Raw genomic sequence first — 13,459 nt, 5'->3', positions numbered from 1 at the left:
TGGGGGACCAAGCTCACTTGGGTGTTCACCTTGTTTCCACCATCAAGTAGTTACTTAACTTCTCCATGCCTACTTCCTCACCACTGTGATGTCAAAAGGAAAAATGACCAGAGATGCTCAGAGTAATAAACCAGATAAGATATCAAGCAGGTGTCTCTTGGGAGCATGCTAAGTGTTCAGAAGTCAATAGCCATTATCACTATTATCATCATTATCATCACTAACTTTTAAGATCCCAGTTAAGGCTCCTTGTCTTGGAAGACCCCTCTGCCAAATGCACTTCCTCCCTCCTGCATAGATGACCCCTTCTTTTGTCCCTTTCTGACAACTGAACACACTTCTAATATGGTTTTTAGACAGAATTGTATTTTTTTACATATCTGTTCCCTCCCCCAAAACTTCTCGAGAACAGCAAACATGTCTCATTTATTCTCGTATATTCACAGTACCTGACACCCAGGACATACAAAAATAAATATTAGCTAAATTAATTGAATATGTTCCTACAAAACCAAGTGAAAACTAAATACTGATCAATCAAATCATATTTAACTGCAGTAAGGGAATTTGCTGTTCAGAGAAACCACAAGAAAAATTGGTAGACCATGTGACATAACAGAAAGCACATAGATTTGGAAGTCAAGTTTGCCTAAGAATCCCAACTGCTCCTCTTACAAGCTCTATGACTTAGTGATTTAACCTCCCAGAGCCCCTACTTCATCTTCAGTGTGGAGAAAACACATAAGCTACCTCATAAGGTAAATGATAAATCAGAAGATATAAGCAAAGCACCTGGGTCCACCAGAAAGCAGTGACTAATTTATTTCTCTTGACTTTTTATATTTATTTTTGCACATCTAACTATTACTCTGTAAGTCTTTATGCTCAATTTGGATTTGTTAAAATGCTTCCCTGGGTCAAGGTTTTGTTTCTTATCTTACATCCCTGCTCTTCAGCACCCAGACATACACCATCCATTCGCCACCTTACCTGAGGACCAGGTTCATGGATTTGTGAACTATGGACAAGTATTCTTTGCTTTAATTCAACTGTGGCATCTTGTTTCAGCTCAAACCTCTAATTTCAATGTCACAATTTAGAAGAAAAAATTAGTACTCATTGTCTGAGTTTCCAGGAACCTTAAGCATAGCCCTGAGAATCCTAATTAGTATATTCTTTAACAATGCATTACAGACAAACTGATCAGCTCTACATATCTAAGGAAAATATAGCTGCAAACAGAGAAGAGAGTGCTACAGGAAACACTAAAGGGCTGGGGGTGTCTCTCAGAGGTAGAGTGCTTGCCTAGCATATACAAGGTCCTAGGTTTGATGCCCAGCATGGCAAAAACAAACCAAAAATAAACCAAAAACGAAAAACACTAAAGACAAATCTCATGTCTTTTGTTAATTGGACTATGTCTTGGTATGATAATAGAAATCCTTTACAATCACTCAGTTTAAAAACGTATTAACCTAGCTGGGCATGGTGGAACACCTCTGTAATCTGGTGTCCTGGGAGACTAAGGCAGAGGATCACAAGTTCAAAGTCAACCTGGACAACTTAGTGAGATCCTGTCTCAAAATAAAACATAAAAAGGAGCTGGGGATGCAGCTCAGTGGTAGAGCCCTACTAAATTCAATTCCCCAATACTTGAAAAAATATATTCACTATTTTTCCTACCAGTCAAACCTGGACACCTTGTACATAAATATCAAGATTACCAAATGATCCTGATTCATTCCCACAGAAAGAGCATAAATTACTCATGAGCTCCAACCACATGTACAGGTTTGACAGGGAACTTAACAAATAGAGAGAAGTGAGGAATGGGAATTTCTGATGTTATCAGTTCAGGGCATTGACACTTTATCCCTAAAAATGTATCTCTACCAAGTTTATGCCTAACCATTCCTTTGTTCTTGGCACAAGAATAAAGGGAGCAAGTGAAACATGGTATGGGTGTTATTATTCATAAACACAGAAGTCAAAGAATAAACACAGAAGAATAAGAACCCAGGAAAGTTGGTTCTGGAAAGTCAGCATCATCTACCTTGGACTAGTATGGGGCACCATCTACTGTAAATGGTGAAGACAGGTGACATTAAAATTGAGAAACACGTAGTCCTCTTTCAGCTAACCAGAGACCTAAAGCCTCATCATTGGTGATGGGTAAATGGCTCACGGCTGTTACATTCCAAAGCACGTGGGCTAATACCTGTATTTGACACGTTGGAGGAATAGTAAAAAGGAAAAACGTCTTTGCAAAAATACCGAACTAAAACTAGAGTAATGTGGCAATTATCAAAAGTCCCCAATATAGAATAGAACTTAAGTCCAAAGAGACGCAACTTTATTTAAAACCTAAGCTACAAAATAAAAGAGCTGGCGCATTGACACTACATACTGAAATTTAATCAAACCAAAAAGAACAGTTGTTCTGTCTTCAAGAAAAGAGGAGGGCGTCGTGTGTAATATTTTTAATATATGGATGGCTGGGTAGAGTAAATGACTGTCGCACAGAAGGTTTATCTGTAAACACTGCAGCAAGTCTGGGGTTTTTAACTACAATAAATGGCTGGTTTCAATCAGACGCTGCTAGCAGGAAATCCATGGCCCATAGGAGCAATTACCCATCTCTTGACTGAAGCACAGGGCAATTACGAGCTACCGAAGTACACTCACGATACCAGAGCACTTGACTGTATGGTGCTAATGGAACTGGAACAAGAAACTGTGGTCTGTGGCTTCATTTCTCAGTTCCAGCCCCTCCCCAGCCCCTGTCATATTCCTCTTATCGCACAGGACAGCAGCACAGACAGAGAAATTGTGTCCTCAAAAATAAAATCGTCTTTATCCAAAATACAGACATCAGGCTTTCTCTACTCCTGCATCCTACCACAGTTTCTGAAAATTATTACATTCACCCGGACTTTGCTAACAGCACCAAGTCTTCAACTGAGATTAGGCAAGCAACTTCATACCAGTCTCCTATTTGGTACTCATTCTTGGCAGAATTAATTAGCCAAATTCGAACATCTACTCTTAAGGAAGTGAAGAGAAACCTGTCATGGAAACAAATGAGAAAATAATTATTCTCTTATGTCACTGTGAAAAATATCCTTAGACAGTTAGCCCAAGAGTAGAGCAAGAAAAATAAAAGATAGTAAGAGTTCTATAAAGTTAACCTTTCCTTCTCGTTACTTTTATTTCTAACAGGTAACATTTCCTAAAGACTTAATGTGCCAAGCACTAAATTATGTGCTGTAAGTGCATTGTCACATTGAAGTCTCACAATAACTGCAAAGCACATACTATTATCCTCATTTAAAGAATGAAATAACAGAGACTTGGATTGAGTAATTTCCTCAAGACATTAGAGTGAAGTATGCTGTGGATTGAGGACTTGAATCAGGTCCCGGCTCATAAATATCATATGATCCTGCTTCTGCTATTGGGTAACTCTATGAGTCATAATAGACTATTATGAATAATTGGCAAAGCTACTACATTTTGCTCCCACGACAGACATTAACAGTCAATCCCAGCATCATTTTCCATTAAGTGTAGACAGGACCACAGAATCTCTCATCACTATATTTCAGGAAGCTGATAGTCTTCAACTCTTATGCCAACTCCAGTTTAGAATTCTTCAGCTTATTGCCTTAGTACCAGGCTTGACCCCTTAGTGGGTATTCAAAAACTTTTAGACTTTAAGAGATCATATATAGAAGAAACATAGATACATTCACTGAACACAATGAGATCAATGTTAACTTCTGCTTCTACCAACTCCTAGTTGTGTAATCTAAGCAAGTAGGTCTTAATTTCCTTATGTATAATTTAAGGATGCTACTACAGACCTAATAAAGTTATTAAAAGGACAAAATAAGATGTTCTCTAGACTTAAGAGGAAACTGGTCAGCCACAAATATCAGACCTCCAAATGATAATAAAAGATCATTAGTTTTGCATAAAATTTCTTTAATTCTTGCAGCCTGAAAGAGATCCAAGGAATACTCCTAAGAAGGAAAAGTAAATAGAAATGACAGTATAGGAAGAGTCCTAGAAATGGAACTATGAAGACTAAGCAGACTCCATATCCCAGGAAAGACAGATAACATTAAATAACAACTTAAAAAAAGTGAAGAAGACATTGTAAGTCCTGAGTCAAGATAGAAAACAAAAAGATCACCCTTCAGGAATGTGAGTTGGTAAGTCTACTATAGTATGTTACCTAAGAGATCAAAACCTAAAGAAAAATAATGTCTCTTACTTCTAGATCTTAGACCCAAATAGCAAGATTGAATCTTTGTTCTCATCCATTGGAAAACTCCCCAAGCCCATATTCTTACAGAGCACAAACTGTGAGTTTGAGCTTAACATTCTCAATCCTCCTCAGAATACTGGTGGCCTAGTCCTACTTGGGAGGACAGAAGCCTGGCCACATATTATAGGGAGCATCAAGCACAATGCCTATCTCAAAGTAAGTGTTGAATGTATATTAATTTTTATCTGCCCTTTCCCTAAGAAAGAATAAACCCCAAGCTTCTCTAAATGTACCTTATGTTCCTCCCTACATTGAAATATACCATTTCCATTCTGGTCCTCAATGATGGTCCTCCTGACATGTGGAAGCAATGGGCCTAGTATAGTTTCTAAGGAATACTACCCCAGAGAATTGGCGTTCCTTTTTTTCCCCTTTTATATATATGTATTTCCATTCATCACAAACAGAAAGGCAGAGAAGATGTTTTACCATCAAGTTTAGACAGAAGTCGGCAGGACCAACTTGCTTAATTCCAACAACTCCAACATCCATTGACATGGTCCTCTTCTGGGCTGTACAGATGGCAGCTGCTAACACACAAATTCATACTTCATAAACGGGAATCATAGAAGAGCTGATGGACTATACTCGCCTACAGAACTGGTTTGGAAAACAACTACTGAAGTAGATGAACATGGACACTGCATGTCAAGAAGCACAGAACTATTAGTTTCAGGGTGACAGTCAGTACTTCTGACTTTTTCACATTCCCCTTTTCCTTTCGTGATTTCCTTTTCGGTACTTTGTGACCCAAGACTTAATCTTACAGGTTAGAAGGAGGTACCATGCCACTTGGCAGCTATGCATTCTACTGAGGCCGAAACAACAAATTCCACCATGTGAGCTCCCCTCTTGTTAAGGTCACCTATTTCTGATTCTCTTAAGATTTATGCTATAGATCAGAAGTGTTTCATCCTACAGGGTCCACAGATCCGTATTCTATGGAAATCTGACGACATTCCTTCCAACATTTATGAAGTGATTCTTCTGAGAAAGCACAGGATTGGGAATTCTGATGATCCTGATTGCTAAAAAGGTTTTAAACTGTGGCAGGAACACTTGAGAGTTAAAACAAAAAATAGAAACATACTTGGATGAATTTTCAAAGGTCAAATACTTTTGATGATACTAGACATTTAAAGTTATGATGATTAGTTTAGTTTTTATGGCAAAATGTGTGCGTTTTTCATCCCTTGGTTCATAGATGCTCCTTCTGTCCCATGTTCCACCTTCGCAAACTGTGTCATGCTCATTTTTGTCTCTTTAGCCTCCTGGTTCTCCAACCCTTCCCATCGCCCTCCAAAAAAAGAAGCCACAAAATTAAGAAAAAATATCCAGCTGAAAGGGCAAGGTTTTCTAGAAGAGGAAAAAGAGTGGGAAATGAATTATTTCAGACCAAAAGCAATTATATTTTGAAGGCAGAAGCAGACATCTTCTGGCACAACTGTCAAGATGTTACAAAAAGATTAAAGGAGTTTTTTTTGTCATTTAAAATCTGTTTCTGGTTCGCAAAAAAAAAAAAGTGTGCTGTTCAGTTTGTGATTTTTAATAAGATTTCTCAATAGACTCAATGCTTTAAAAAAAAAGCGTGAGAGAGAAAGAAGCAAAAAATCGAAGGCCGTGCAGCAAATACAGCCATGACTTTGATACAGCATCATTCATTTTCACCATTCTAGAGGATTTAGACAAGATTTTTGTGGGAGGTTATACCCTATACAATAACCTGTCAACAAAATATACTTTTTTTCAGAGACATTTCAGGATTTAGGCTTCTGCTGGGGTTAAAGTAGAAACACCAGATTAATTCTTTTCAAAACTCTGGCAACTTTTGCTCAAGGGGGCAAAGGATGGTATTTTTCACCGTTAACAGTGTGAAAACCTCTCTTTCAGCTTCTGAAGTCCAGATACTATTTTGTTCCCTTTCTCTGTAATAATGTCTCCCTCAATTCTCCAGTAGAATTGCTTCTCAAACACCTTCCTAAAGGACTCACAGGGTATCATGAAGACCTAACTCGGGTTACCCAAAGGGTCCTGATCTCCAGAATATCCTCTACCCCATTCCCCACCTTTGTGAAATGGATTCTGCTTCGGAACTTGTTCAGGACCCTCATTTTTTCCATAGAAGCTGAGCAAACACCAATTGTCTTCCATCGTTCCCTTTCTCCACGTCTTCACCCCATTTTGCTCTTCTTGCCATAACTATTGGAAAGACTTCACTTCTCTTCACCCCTTCTGAAAATCCCTTGCTCTTGTGAGCATGGTAGGTGGTAGCCTTAGTTCAGACAGCCTTAGTTCCGACAGCCCTGACAGGGGCTGGGGATATAGCTTAGTCAGTAAAGTGCTTGCCTTGCAAGCACAAGGCCATGGGTTCGATTCCCAGCACCACAAAAAAAAAAAAAAAAAAAAAAAAAAAGACCTAAGAAAATCATAAAATAAAGAATTCTGCAAAGGACTTCTTTCTGGTTTGATGCATTTGTGGGATGGGGCTAGAAGCTATCAATGGCCACATAAAATAAGTATGGGATGACGCTTCCATTGAAATATTTTATAATATTTTGAAAGAAGCAAGATGTTTACTTGGGAAACAATTAGAGGATGCTGTGATCGTCATCCTTGAAGTACTAGATCACCTGTCCACTGGATGATACCGACAGCAGTATCTACCCGTTTTTAGGAAAGGGAGGGAGATGCTTCCACAGAGTCCCACCTTCCACTCATTTCTCATCTAATGAACTCATTCAAATGCCAACCTGCCCTGGCAAATTCAACCCTTCTAGAAAAGAACCTAGTTCCCAATGTCCCTCTTCTGATTTACAACAGTGGGAACCTTTCCCCCTTTTCATTTTCTCATGAAATTCTCTACCAACATCATAATATTTGATACATGATTTCACTTATGGTGTATCTCAGCCTCCTTCAAAATACTTACAAACCCGAGTATGCCTTAACTTCTTACTTTCTAAGGAGGGGGAGAGGTTACTGGGGATTGAACTCAGGGGCCCTCACACAACCACTCAGCCACATGTCAATCCTAATTTTTGTATTTTATTTAGAGACACAGTCTCATATGAAAATCAATCCTTCCGCAACCAGGTAAAGTCAGCAAATTGAAAAATTTAACATGAAATATTTTTTATTCTAATGCTCCCCAAATGGAAAAGCTAAAATCTGAGGAAGGCCATTTTGAAGTGAGGAAGCATGGTCATGCTTCCAGGAACTTCGGATTATAAAAGTATTTAATTTCTCATTTAACTCAACTCTATGCCTTTGGCCAGTCACCTCTACCAACTAGTAATAGGAAAAGGAAAAGATGATGAAACTTAAATCAACATTTTACTAGTTGCTACAATGTTTTTTAAAATATAGGAAAGAAAAAATTTGATAGTAATATAATTTTCCTAAAAATTTAGCCTGTTTTAGATTTCCTAAAATTTTATCATAAAATACAATAAAAAGAAAGAAAAGGAAAGAAAGACTGTGACGAGGAAGAGGAAGGATTTTTTTTAAAGGAAGAAAATTATTAAGCACCAACAATGTTCCAGACGTTCAGCTAGATTTTCCCCACACATTATCTTATATAATCCTCATAGTACTTTCACTTTACAGATAAAGCCCTCAAAGATTGGAGAGATGAAGTACCGTGGACAATGTACTGAACTGAATGTTTATGATACCTTTTCCCAAATTCTATCCACCCATGTGATAGAATTAAGAGGTAGGGCCATGGGAGGTGATTAGGTCATGACAGTAGAGACTTTATGAATGTGAACAGTGCCCGTAAGCTCAGGTGGCACAGCTAGTGGCCAAATAAAATCAGACAGAAAGCAGCCAAAGCAAGCTTTATTGGAATTTGGTTCTCAAGTGAAATTCCCAGCCCCCCAGGGTACAGGTCAGGGTAGGGAGCCAGAGAAAATGGCACGTGGCTCCAGCAGTCTAGGGTCTTTATAGGCCAGAATGGGCGGGGGTCCTACTGAGTGACAGGTGGAGGTAAGGGTCTGTAGAGTTTTCCTGTCTGATTGGTTGCTGTGTGGCACACTGCCCTCTACCTCAGTTGCTCTACTCTCCCTCATACAGTTGCCCAAATTCCGACCTAACAGTGCCCTTAAAAGAAGAGACATGATACCTGGCTCTCTCTCTGCTCTCTACCTTGTGAGGATCCAATGAGAAGACAGCCATCTGCAAATGAGGAAGCATGACCTCACTAGATACCGGATCTGTCAAAGCCTTGATCTTAGACTTCCAACATAATACACTCTGAGAAATAAATTGCTGTGGGTTAGTTCGCCCAACCTGTAGCAGTTTTTCAAATTATAACAGTCAAGATTACATAGATATAAAGTGCAGAACCAAGATCTCACGCCAGTTTCAAGTGACTCTTGCCTTCCACTGCCCTAGGCTACCCCTCCCAATAATTCCCAGAGGGTCCTTCCAGGATAATCACACCCAAACACATTTTAGGTGCCAAGCTGATAGGTTCCTAATGCCGAACTTTTATGCTCAGCCAACCAGGGGATGCAACAAATATGTGGGGACGTACTTGAATTTTTTTTTGTCCCTTCCCACTCTCTGTGAGATCTCACTGCCCATCCACAGGCAATAGCCCAACTGCCTGGAACATCAAAGAGACTGAAAGTCTGACCATGGAGGTGGACAGAGATCAGGAGGGAAAGCCTGGGATCATCAATCAATCTCCAGTTCAGCATGAACCTACTCATGACCCAGCAGCTATGTGAAGGACAGAATCCTCACTATAAGTTGGGGCTTTCAGAAGCCTGACCGCAACAATCAAGTGGTCACAATTCCCCAGGGCAAACATACCTGCTCAGTTTATCTAATTGAGAGGAAGGGTTGACACAGGTACAAACAAAAGAGAAAAAAATGCACTCAGAGTATTTTGTATTTGTCAATGTGCAGTTGGCATGGGGGTGACCTGTTGTATTGAAATGAGGCTGGCTGGGGGGAGAGAGGGTAGCTGAAAAGAGAGGAGAAGGAGGAGGACGAAAGTGAGACAGACAACTCAGAATTTTTCCCTTTTGAATTTCAACCTGTTGGATAAAAACAATAGCAAATGAGGCACTGAATATGCATGAGGCAGGGAAGGTATTTTAAGTTTTTCAGGAGACAGCTCGCTGAACGGAATTGCTAATTATGTCTCACATCGCTCCGTCCAATTCAGTTAGCTTGATTATGGCTGAGTTGTCAACTCCCCTGCACTTGAGGCTCCACAGTCGCAACCCATTCTGAGGCTTAATACTAAATTAGAATTACATTTTTTACCAAAAAAGAAAAAAAATGTTTTCCCTCGCTGAAGTGCTAGCTTTACCCATTGTGACAACATAACCTTTCTCAACAAAAATAAAATTAAAACCGCCAAGGGTTGGGATTCAAGGGTTTTTGGAGTTGGTGGAACGTCAGGAATGCAATCGCAGCTGTGACAATTGCAAATTAAGATTGAACAATGAGCCAAATTAAAAGGGTGAGAAAGAGCAGAACACCATATGGAGCAACTCGTTGCTACCCCCACAGGATATCTTTGATTCCTTAGGATAAGGAGGATTAGCCAACTGAGGAATGGACTAAATAGAGCCCTGGAATCTCGCTAAGCTGCAGCCACTGCCCCAATCAAGGCGGTTCAATTTCCCACTTTCACTTAGTTGCTTCGCTTTTAAAATGGGACAAACTTCATTTAATAACGGGGCTAGTTCAAGAGAGGGTTGATAAGAGAAGAAGGGCCCTGGATGGACAGCTCAAAAAAGATGAGACGTATCTATAGCTCTCTCACTGGGCAGAACGCACCCTGAACGCAGAGACAATGGGGCATGAGAGATTTGATCAAATACACGTGGTCGGAGTGTGTGCACATGGCACCCTCTGCCAGTTCCGTCCCATCCCACAGCCCCTGAAGGACCTGTGCCTGAGATGAATGAACAAGAATGGCAGGTAGAGCAGGGTGAGCCTGGCACACTGCTGACCCAGCCAGGCCCAAAGGGCAAGAAGCAGTGGCCCCGCCTCACCCCAGAGAGCCCCACCTCTTTGGGGACATGAAGGTCCAAAATGCCGAAGGGGCACAGCAAGAGGCAGCTGCAGCAGCAACTCTGCCATGCTAGGAGGACACATGGGGGGACAGGCAGAGGCTGCCACAGCTGGGAGCTTCAACAGGAGAATCTTATCCGAGAACACTGGTGACTCATTCCCCCCCAAAACAGAAAATGATCCAGGAAAGGGGTTGAAACACATCCTTTAGAGGGTCGAGTTTTGTGGTACGTAGTTGGAAAACTACAAAGGCTTTGTAAGAAGTTCAGGCTACCCTGCCAAGGAGCCAGGCAAAGGAGATCAAGGGTCCTGGGCTGACAACCCCCGCCAATTTCTAAGACCACCTGAACCAGTCAGCTGACCACAAACACACACACGTGGGTCCAGCCGACAACACACGCAGCAGAGATGAGCCAACCCAGCTGAGCCCTGCCCAGACTACACAAGCATGAGTAAATAAACGGTGGTTATTTAAAGCCACAATGCTTTGGGGCAGTATGTCGCACAGAAATAGCTGATAGAATCTGCACACACATACTTCTCTCCGATAGCCTCCACTTGCAAAACAAAGGAAAAAATAGATCTTTGAAAAGCAATCTTAATTGTTCCCAAGCACTGTCTGCTGCTGACCTTAATCGGAGGCCTTAGAAGAGTAACAATCATCTTTCTTGCTAAAATTAAAATTTTAACTCCAGTGTATCATTCTGCCTCAGCAGAAAAATTCTCCAATAGCAACAGCTTCTGTGCCCACATCTGTCTTCCCTGAATAGTATCGGAACAAGGCCACGTACACGCACTTCAGCCTCAGTTACACACCAACCCCAAAATGGGTTTTATAGTGCAGGGTGTCACTGCATTACCCAGGCTTGGTAATTCACCCTAAAAAATTGCTTTCATAACTGTTCCCTCGATGTTCCAAACATCCCCATCAGGAAAAGAGAAGATCATAAATCACGTATAAAAAATAAAACAGTCAAGTTACAGAGCAAGGAGAAGGCAAATCAGCTCCAAAAAGACGTCGCAAACACAACCATTCAATGTTATTAGTGGGTATTATTTTCCAGTTTGACGGATGTCTCCATTTTTCCACCTGCTTCAAGAACACAGCCAAGAGACGACCTGAGAAAGGTTCAGGATGTCCTGAGGAACATGTAGGGTTTTAGACCTAAATAAACAGGGAAGTTACGAGGGTGGAGGGAGTCCTTTTTCTTTACAGTTCTAAATGTTCCTTATTGTGTTTCTTGTCTCCTGTCCTCCTTCCTCCTAAACTCAAGTGTCTTTTAGTGGGGCAGAGACCATTTCTTAAACAGAATTTTCCTGCTGATTAAATCTTCTCTGTTCTCTTGCAGTTCCATTTCCTCAGTTCTGATAAGCCTCCGGTTAGTTCTATCTGAGTTTACAATCCAATTTGAACTTTCAGTGATCATGGAAATATAGATATTTCTTATTTTCAGTGATATTAGATTAAGCTGTCATCCTTAAGCAGCCAAGGTGGAGGAATTAAAATCACATCATGAAATGCAGAAACTATTTATTCACTTGAACTCTTTCTCATAGATGCTTCAGAGACAAGTACATTGAAATGTTGTTTATAATTAAAGAAAATTACCCCAAAAATACATCCTGTTGCGCATGACTTGTTAAGTTTCCTGATGTATGTCTTTAAGGAAGAAAAGGAATTCAGTTTATTTTGGTAGGTTTGCCTGCTTGTGCTGATGTATGCCAGTTGGAAGCCTCAGCTTTTACTTAGTTGGTGGTGCTCAAATAGGAAAGATGTTCCCAAGGCATCAAGGAAAAAGGTTCAATCTATTGTTTTGGGTTGATGTATTGTTTTTCTTTTTCTTTTTTTTTTTTTAAGTTTCAAAAATGCAACACATATAAAAAAGTTCAATTATATTCCATCTTATTATGTATTAATATTGGACTCCATTCTCCACGTGATCAGAGTCAGATTAAGAAAAAAATTAAAACTAAATCCATACCCAGAGAAGAAAGAAGAATAAATATCTAGGAAAATAAGACTCACTGATGGGAAGGGGAGAAAAATGGGAGGAGTCAGTGTCTCACATCACTGTAACCACATTTCAGACTGATCCTTTGAGTCTAAAGACAGAATCAAAATGGCAGCAGAGACACAGGCTGGTATAACTCTGACAGCTGCCACTGAAAATGAACATTTATTATGAGGAACCTGAGGACAGACAATATGGGCTTTCTTTCTACTACTTCAGCCTCCTGTGGCATGACTCACCAAAACCTGTTCCCTGATGTTTACAGACAACTCATTCAAAGCCTGTTTCTTGCAATTCCAAAGCCGACTGCTATTTACAAGGCGTGGCGGAGGTTGGGGGAATCTTCCCACCAGTAACAATACTAATAAGACCTAACTTTCTTCTTTTCCATTACTTTTTGAGCATTTACCATGTACCAGAAAGTGGTACAAAAAGGTTCTACATTGGCGAATCTTTACTACAAACACACCAAAGAGCATCCCATTCCTTTGGGAAACTGCTCTCACCATTATGCAATCATATGATGCTGTGGGTAAGAGACCAGCGTTAAATAATTAACACTCCCCTTCATCAGGGCACTTGTTGGTTCTGGGTAGGAATTGGCCAAAGTAGAACCAGTTAACACTAATCCACCATGATTTTCTAAAAATTCAATAAAGTATTTAAATGTCAAGTTAGATACCTTGATACTAATGAAATCGTTGTCATACCATCATTGTGGACAATTCTTGCTTGCAAAAATAAATAAATAAATAGATAAATACATACATACATACATACTGAGACTAAGAGAAGCAGCACATCAAAAAGAGAGGAACGAGATCATAACTTGGTCCCCAGATCATACTGGAGAGTATTGCTAGATTATAGACATAGATGTATCTATATTGACATAGATATGTAGATATTTGGCTATTACATTCCTTCTTACACTTCAGCAAAAAAGTTTACTCATATAACCAAAGACCCTGACTTATCAAGATAGGTGCTTATTTTCTTTTTTTAAGGATGGGAAAACTGAAACTTGAGAAATTAAATAACTTCCAAGGTCACACAATGTGAATGACAGAAACTGGGTTCAAAC

Source organism: Sciurus carolinensis, chromosome 6 (assembly GCF_902686445.1).
Source record: "Sciurus carolinensis chromosome 6, mSciCar1.2, whole genome shotgun sequence".
Taxonomy (NCBI): Eukaryota; Metazoa; Chordata; class Mammalia; order Rodentia; family Sciuridae; genus Sciurus; species Sciurus carolinensis.
Note: the sequence above shows the minus strand (reverse complement) of the source record.